General features: G+C 45.9%; 1 long non-coding RNA gene across 1 annotated transcript; it reads right to left on the bottom strand.

The window, feature by feature from the left end:
• Positions 1-1907: 1907 nt before the first annotated feature.
• LOC112549716 lies at positions 1908-8780 on the bottom strand. The gene is made up of 2 exons (XR_003093225.1): positions 8687-8780; positions 1908-2536 (listed from the first exon to the last, which is right to left on the bottom strand). It is a non-coding gene; the product is annotated as an uncharacterized LOC112549716 (long non-coding RNA).
• Between the last annotated feature and the right edge of the window lie 329 nt (positions 8781-9109).

The raw sequence follows: 9109 nt of genomic DNA on the forward strand, positions 1-9109 counted from the left end.
GGTGGGTGGGAGGGGGGTGGGGGTTGGGAGAGGCAGCTTAGACAGGATGGGGAGGTGGGGCGGGAGGGACATTCAAGAAATAAGGATTTTTTATTATTATAATTATTACTATTTTACCATTATTTCTCTTGATTAAAACAAATGCTCTGTTGGAAAGGAAAGATCAGCCCAGTCAAAATGATAGAGGGAAGGGGCTTGTCCAGTCTTTCTCTGCTGAAGGGAAGATATAGTAATTTGATTGGGCAGTGATGTTTTTTAAGATGCCGTGGCAGGGCGAACCCAGCTGAGCCAAAATCAGACTCATTTTGGCTAGACAAGGGGATCTACTAGGAGCTGCTCCCTACAGAGCTTGAGAATGCAATAGATGAACTTTACTTATTCGCACAGCCAGGGCCATCATACTGGAGGACCCTCTTGTTGGCCATAGCATGAAGGACAAGGCTGGGGAATCTATCAGAACCACACAGCTTGGAGTGGTATCCACCTTGGCAAATGCTTTTCTTGTGATCTCATATCTTCTGCCACTCCTGACCTGGATAACGATTACAGGCCATTTTTTCTTGCTTAGCTACAGATCACTGTAGATGGCTCACTGAAGCCTGCTGCAAGCTTTATTGAACAGGAAAGTAGCTGCTGCCCATTTGGAGAAATGCATTTGAGTCAAATGAAGAATTAGAGGCAGGCCTGTGTAGCTGCTTCTGAGGGTGTGAGCAGCTCACTTATTTATGTGTGACTACCATAGCTGAGCACCTTGGAGTGTGAGAGCAGATCAGATGTGTGTGTAGTCACTGAGCATGCTTGGCTTCTGTCGGGTTTAGTGAATCACTTGTGTATTTTAAAGGCTGATCACCTGGAGGCTGAATGTGAATGCGCAAGTACTACTGAAGTACAGTAGGTCTCTGAGCCTTTCAAGTTTTTTGTCCCCACAGGTCATGAGCAATTGGACCTGTAGTCTTATTGGCCCATTCCAGAGAGACTACTGAGCCACAAAGGTCTGAACATTTCTCAGTGGGTCAGCTCCACGGGTCCAATCTCCTTTTAGTACTGTTATTGTGATTTATTGTTGTTTAATCTGTCTTAAGTTTGTATATAATGGACAAAGGATTGGGAATCAGCATGGCTGAGACCGTAGGTGGGGGGAAGGCCCTTGTAAATGATAGATGTAAGCCAACATGTAGCACTGAAAAGAGTCAGATGATGGAGAACGTGTGTGACTCCTCTCACATGGAGAGAGATGCACAAGAAGGGATTGGGAACAGATGAGTGTGGCGTAGATGGCTGGGGGAAGGGGACCCAACTGGAAACATCCCAGCTCTGAGCTCAAATCATGGCTTGTGTGCATATGAGTCCTTCCAAAGTTGCTAGCAGCTGCTGGGATTCATCTCAGGAGAAAATTTAGCCCCTGCTCCAAACTCTCTTAGACTACTTAAGGGAGTTCAGTGAAACTGCACTGAAACTTGCAGTTTCAGTGATAGAAGGAAAAAATAGGCCAGACTTTCACCTGATGTAACTCCACTGATTTATAGCTTATCCCAAGGCTGGATCTGGTCCTATGACATCCTCTTGCCATGGAGACATGTGTATGCTGGATTGCTACCAGCCTCCTGCCTGCAGACTGTCCCAAAGGTGATTTCCTCTCTGTGGTCAGGCTAAGTGTGACTCCTACTGTAAGGGAATGGGCAAAGCAACACATTTCAGTGAGGTTAAGAGGATACTCCCGATGTGTCTGCTGTTCTGGTAATTTTCCACATGTCCATTCTTATCCCATGGGAAATGAAAGCTAACTCAGGGCAGCTTTGCCGTGCTTCATTAAAGGCTAGGCTGCTTTGCTTTATTTTTTTCTTAGCACAGGATAAGAGCAGACATGCAGGCAGCTAATGTGGAATATTCTCTTACCTGGCTGTATCTTTTTTTTTTATTCCTTTGTCCATACCCAAAGACTAAACTGTGAAATAAGTGGCATTCTCCTTAACCTGTGGGGTATCATATATTAAGCAGAGCCTCTTATGAAACCAGGGCATTGCTTTGCCAACAGATAAGGAGTTAGTCCACTTCTTCTGCACTACATTTCCCGGTAATCCCAAGTCCTTTCTTCTGTCATTTTTAAACCAAGTTTGTGTTCATATCTTTGCTCAAAGCACTTTAATACCATGATTATCTTTAATTAATAAAAAACTTATTTATTATAATAGATTTGCTGTTAAAGTGGCAGTCACATTGTAGACCAGATTGCTTTTTGTTTTTGTTTTTTCAATAAAAGCCAAAATTTCTCAATAGAATGCAAAGTTGATCAGAGCAAGAGCTGAAGCATATCAGCTGTCTATTGAATCCCTATATGGTGTCCTTTGCCACGTCATGGAAAGTCTCTAATCGGCGATCGGCTTGCTGATTTCAAAACTGATGTGGAAGAGTGGGAGGGGACAACAGTGATAAGGATTTCTGATAAAGAGTACACTTACTTCTCAGAAAGCTGAAGTACCCGTGACACTTTCTGTTGGTTGGTTGTGGCCAAGGGTTCACTGTGGCCAAGGGTTTGCTAAGGAGTAAAAAGAGAAATGGGGTGATGTGGATGTGAGATCCTCTGCAGTTCAGAGAAAATGTTTTAACCACAGGTATGTGTTCAAAGAAGGTAAGGGCTGAGGTTGCCTATAGATGTGCTCCACTGTGTCCTAATTGGAACACATCGGAGAAGACTCAATTAACTGAATCTGCTCTGCGTTTTTAATTAAAACGCTCTAGCATTGCATCGGGGTCACATGTATTAAGCCCCTGTGGATTTAAAAATGGCCATTGGGGAGCTTTAACAAGCTCGTCAAATGAGCTTTAGTTAAAGCATCCCACGGCCATTTTTAAATGTGCAGCGGCTTAATACACGTGACATTGCAGTGTTTTAATTACTGTGACTCTCCCGGAACCACTTTAAAACACCCCACCCTTGAGCACATGTATAGGCACCCTGAGTGACTTGAGAGAAGCTAAACTGCCTGCACATCAGGTCTCAGGGTTTGAAGGGAGTGTCTGCAGTCAAAGAGGTACTTCTACTGGAAAAAGGATTGAGAATGGATGGAAGGTGCTCGCTCTGAGCCCAGAGTAGCTTCAACAGGCTTCTCATATGGGTGCTTCACATCAGGCTGCTACCTCCTGCCAGGGAGGCCCAGGAGGGAAGGAGAGAGCCCTTCGCTCCTTTGATGGTGAGTGAGGAGGATGACATTTAATTAAAATGGTGATATGGAGCCCTCTCCACTAGCCATAGTGCTGAGAACAGTAGCTCATCCCAAATGGGCCATCGCCTGGGGATGGGCTATGGTCCCTAATGAGCTGGGCTCACCATGTGATCCAGAGGTGAAAAGCTCTACCTGCTGTTGTCAACCCCAAGCTGTGCACAACCTCAGTCTCTGCATGGGTGTTTCTTGCTCAGGTCCCAATCCAGGAAGGCACAAAAGCAATCCCCACACTGAAACTCCTCTGTGCTTAAAAGGTAAATCCAGGCCTAACTGTTTAGGGTGTGAGTGTTTAGTGTCTTGTGAAATAAAGTCCCTAGAGCAGTGGTTCTCAACCTTTTTTAAACACAAGGCCTCCCTTGGAAAATGCCAGCTCTTAGTTAGCACTTCATTTTTTGACTACAGAAAAATAACAGAGCTTTTCATATAGCAATGGCTGTGGAGCACTGTTTGAGAGCATTTAGACTTCTGTGTATCAATCATTTGGGGCTGGCAGTGCCTCCATTGCTTGGCATTGTGCACACCTGATTGGGACCATGTGGACAGAGCATTGAGTGTGGACTAGGGAGACGTAGTGTTGGAGCCTTGTAGCTGACCTTGCATCCATTGCTTTGCCTTGCTGTGTTTCTACTTCCTCGCTGGTCAAATGGGAAAATGACTATTGACCTCTTTGATAAAGCACTTGGATGCCTCCTGATGGAAAGTGCTGTATAAAAGCCAGGTATCCTTATCAGACTAAGTAAAATGGGTAATTTTTTCCCCTCTTGATTCAACTAGCTTGACTTTTTAACCTTGTATGACTTGAACACCTCCCTGCCCACTACTTGGCAGCTCCACGGACATAGTCTCTGAGGTATCTGACTCAGTGTGATGCTTTTTGAGGTTGTAGTATAGTGGTTCTCAACCTTTTAAAAGCAATATATACCCCTCAAAGTGCCAGCTGTTAGTTTTCACTCATTTTTTGGCTATGGAAAAAGATTGCCATATTCTTTCTTTGGCAAAGGACTCAGACCACACCAGGGCAGACTTTTAACACTCTGGATTGTTGCTTGAAATTGTTGGGATTATCCTGTGCTGCACACCTAACAGCACTTTCTCTTGGCACTGATGTCCAGTTCAGTGGTTTCTTATCATCTGCTCCCTTTCCTGAGGTGTCATCCTTGAACTTGCTAGTCTGGGTCTTGGTCCTTGTGGTCTTGGTCCCTGTAGCTGCAGTCCAGTTTAGGCTTTATTCAAGTATGGATTAATACAACCACTAGTCAGCACGGCCTATGCAATTTGTATATGCACTAGCAGCATGAGCTGAATGCATACTGTATACAGTATTACCAACCCCACTGGGTCAAAAATCAAGAGACAAACTCTTAAAAGCAAGAGATTTGGTATGTAAATCATAAGATGCTCAGTTCTAACCTCCTCTCCCCCTGGCTCCTCCTGCATGTGCCCTGAGCAGCAACCTCTTTCTTCCCCCACCTCCCATTGTGGCCCTGGGCTCGGTGCTGACCTGGTGGGGCTCCCTGCACCCCCCGCCACACGCACACAGCTGGGCCCTGCCTGAGCTCCTGGGGACTTTGTGGCCAATTCCAGCCCAGTTGGACTCTGCCTTGGGCCCACCCCAAACTTTGGCCCCACTTGGCCCAGCCACAGAAGTCTACAAATCTCATGTGAGACACACCAGAAGAAAAAGTCCCGAGATTTGAGAGTTCTATCGCGAGATCATGAGTCAGACTTAATTTTACTTAGAAATCGCAACTCTTGCGATAATTTTGCAAGAGTTGGCATTACTGCATATATGACTTGCACAGATGTGCTAAGAAGGTAGCCCATTAGTTTCAGAGGTTCTTCCAAGGCCAAAAGATAGAATGAATTGATGAGATTTGGTCTAGACCACCAAACAAAGAGCCAAGTGACCTGGAAAACAGGTATCTGTATCTGCTGGGAAGGTTGCATTAATTGGAGAGAAGCAGGATGTGGGTAATGTCACCTAAAGATGTGTCAGTAATTAATGAGAACTAGGATATGTTTGCTGCAAATACACAGTTGTTTTGATCAGGGCATAGAGGGGAACTTGGGCTTAGGGGTTATGTTCATGTCTGTACCATGCCTGCAAATGATCTGGCTAGCACTGCATATCAGTTGGCCATGGATGCTAGTGTCTAGACTCATTCATAGATAATAAACCTGGCTGAATTTTTGTCATTAAGAACTGAAGCCTGTGGTCTCTTCCTTTGGCATAAGAAGCTCGTTAGGGGCATTGCATCAAAGACAATATCCTGACAGCACATGTGCAGACCATCCAAATCAAGGGAGCCTAATGTGACTGGTAACATCTAACCCCCAGACAATTCTACTGGAGTCTGATAGCAACACTGATGGAGGCCTACAGCTAATATTTTAATGTTAGTCTCTGAGCTGGGCATGTGCAGAGATGCTGCATCTTTGGTTTTCATTTTCATACAGAATCAGACTGGGATTTCTTCCTGACCAGAGGAGAAGGTTGCTGATCATTGAAGCTGTGAGCCAATAAGAGTGCTGAACTGGCCCATAGTCATTGCTAGGCAAGCTCCAGCCTAGCAGTGGGTAGATGGCAAGAAAAGAACAACTGTCTAAGGAGATCTGGGAGAGAATAGTAGGATGCTCCTGGAGGACTAACAACCATCAAATGCTGTTCCATAGTGCCAACCTCCATGCTATTGAGCAGTCATATTAGCAGCAGACAAGCTATCTTCTTGAGCTTTAGTCTATACCTCCAGCCATTCCAGTTTATTGTACTGGATGCCTGAGGTCAAGATTTGTGTATAGATGAAGGTCCATAGAATCAAAGTTAGGGTTGGAAGGGAACTCAGGAGGTCACATCTAGTCCAACCCCCTGCTCAAAGCAAGGCCATACCCAACTAGATCATCCCAGCCAAAGCTTTGTTTAACTGGGTTCTGAAAACATCCAAGGATGGAGCTGCTATCATCTCCACGGGTAACTGGTTCCAGTGTTTTACTACCCTCCTAGTGAGAAAATTCTTCCTAATATCCAAGCCAGAGGTGGGCAATTATTTCAGGTGGAGGGGTCGCTTACTGAATTTTGGCCAGCCATCGAGGGCCGCATGACAGGCAGCCAGGGGCAGATAAATACTAATTTTCTAAATTTTTTAGGGGCCCCGCGGGCTGGATAGAATGGCCTGGCAGGCTGCATGCGGCCCGCAGGCTGCATTTTGCTCACCCCTGATCTAACCTAAACTTTCCTTGCTGCAACTTCAAACCATTGTTCCTTGTTCTGTCATCTGCCACCACTCAAAACAGTCCAGCTCCATCCTCTTTTGAACCTTCCTTCAGGTAGTTGAAGGCTGCTATTAAATCCCTTCTCAGTTTTCTCTTCTCTAGCCTAAATTCCCTCAGTTCCCTCAGTTTCTGTTCATAAATCATGTGCCCCAGTCTCCAAGCCATTTTTGTTGCCCTCTGCTGAACTCTCTCCAATTTGTCCACATCCTTTCTGTAGTGGGGGGCCCAAAACCGAACACAGTACTCCAGATGTGGCCTCACCAGTGCTGAATAGAGGGGAATACTCACTTCCCTTGACCTGCTGGCAACACACCTACCAGTGCAGCCCAGTATGTCATCGGCTTTCTTGGCAACAAGGTCACACTGCTGGCCCATGTTCAGCTTTTTGTCCACTATAACCCCCAGGTCCTTTTCTGCAGCGCTGCCGCCCAGCCAGCCAGCCCCCAGCCTGTACCAGTGCATAGGATTGTTTTGTCCTAAGTGCAGGACTTTGCATGTGTCCTTGTTGAACCTCATGGGATTTCTTTTGGCCCGATCCTCCAATTTGTCTCAGTCAATCTGAATCCTAGCCCTACCCTCCAGCATATCTACTACTTCTCCCAGCTTGGTGTCATCTGCAGACTTGCTGAGGGTGCACTCAATGCCATCTTCCAGATTATTGATGAGGACATTGAACTAAACTGGCCCCAGAACCAACCCTTGGGGCACTCCACTTGATACTGGCTGCCAACTAGACATCGAGTCATTGATTACTACTTTCTGAACCTGATGCTCCAACCAGTTTTCTATCCACCTCATAGTCCATTCATCCAGCCCATACTTCCTTAGCTTGCCTGCAAGAATGTTGTGGTAGTCTGTATCAAAAGCCTTGCTAAAATCATGGTACACCACATCCACTGGTCCCCTCATCCACAGAGCCAGTCACCTCATCACAGAAGGTGATCAGGGTGGTCAGGCATGACTTGCCCCTGGTGAATCCCTGCTGACTGTTCCTAATCTCCTTTTTCTCCAAGTGCTTAGAAATGAATCCTAGAGGATCTGCTCCATGATTTTTCCAGGGACTGAGGTGAGGCTGACTGGTCTGTAGTTCCTTGGCTCCTCCTTCTTCCACTTCTTAAATATGGGCATTGTGTTTTCCCTTTTCCAATCATCCGGGACCTCTCCTGATCGCCATGAGTTTTCAAAGATGATGTCTAATGGCTCTGCAGTCTCATCAGCCAACTCCCTCAGGACTCTCAGGTGCATCCCATCCGGCCCCATGGACTTGTACACATCCAGCTTTTCTAAGTAGTCCCTAACCTGTTTTTTCACTGCTGAGGGCTGCTCACCTCCTCTCCAAACTGTACTGCCTGGTACACTAGTTTGGGAACTGGCCTTGCCTATGAAGACTGAGGCAAAAAATGCATTGAGCATGTCAGCCTTTTCTATATCCTTGGTCACAAAGTTGCCTCCCCCATTCAGTAAGGGACTTGCACTTTCCCTGATCCTCCTCTTGTTTCTGACATACTTGTAGAAACCCTTTTTGTTACCCTTCACATCCCTTGCTAGTTGCAATTCCAATTGCCCTTTCCTGACTTCATCCCTGCATGCCCGAGCAATGCTCTTATATTCCCTACTTATTTGTCCAAGTTTCCACTTCCTATAAGCTTCCTTTTTGTGATTTAGTTTACTGAAGAGTTTCCTGCTAAGCCAAGCAAGTATGGCAGAAAACCAGCTAGTCTTCCTGTGCATTAGGATGGTTTGCTCCTGCACTTTCAGTAAGGCTTCTGTGAAGTACAGCCAGCTCTCCTGGACTCCTCTCCCCCTCAGTTTGGCTTCCCAGGGGATCCTGCCCATGAGTTCCCTGAGAGAGTCGAAGTTTGCTTTCCTGAAGTCCAGAGTCCTTCAGCTGCTGCTCCCCATCCTTCCTTTCCTCAGGATCCTGAACTCAATAATCATCCCATGGTCGCTGCTGCCCAAGTTGCTACATCCACTACTACATTCCCCACCAATTCTTCCCTGTTTGTGAGCAGCAGGTCAAGAAGAGTACGGCCCCTAGCTGGCTGCTCCAGCACTTGCACAAGGAAGGCCAGGTAAGAGGAAAAGCCAAAATTGTTAACACCCCTCAGTTAAAACATGTTAATAGCTTACCTGTCTACATCTAGACCCTTATAGTTAAAATGGGTTAAAGCTAATGCCAATTTAAAAGGTACCTTTTTCCTGATGGCGATCAGCCCTATGGGTTGAAACATCTTTAAGTCACTTTTGTTTCATCCATTTCACTCCATCTCAGAAAGCACCTTTAGAGAGGTCTCAAGACTCAGCAGAATGGAAGCAAAGATTGCTTCCAGTGATGCTCCTGCACCTCCCCAGATCTTCCTGGGGTGGCATCAGAGAAAATTTAGCCCCAAGAATGTGTGCAGACAAGAACTGGAGAGCTTTCTGTCTAGTTTGTCACTGGGGGGATCCTCTCCTGTGCAGATTGAAACAAGAGGGGGAAATTTAATGTTGTATTTATTTTGTTCAAAACTTTCCTCCTGAAATTCAGTATTTCAGAACTGATTGCCCTATGCAGAGGACATGAAGAAGCCTAGTGCTCTAGCAATCTCACAATAGGGCTCCACCAAAGAACTGGA

Source organism: Alligator sinensis, unplaced genomic scaffold, assembly GCF_000455745.1.
Source record: "Alligator sinensis unplaced genomic scaffold, ASM45574v1 scaffold1097_1, whole genome shotgun sequence".
In the NCBI taxonomy this organism is placed as follows: Eukaryota; Metazoa; Chordata; order Crocodylia; family Alligatoridae; genus Alligator; species Alligator sinensis.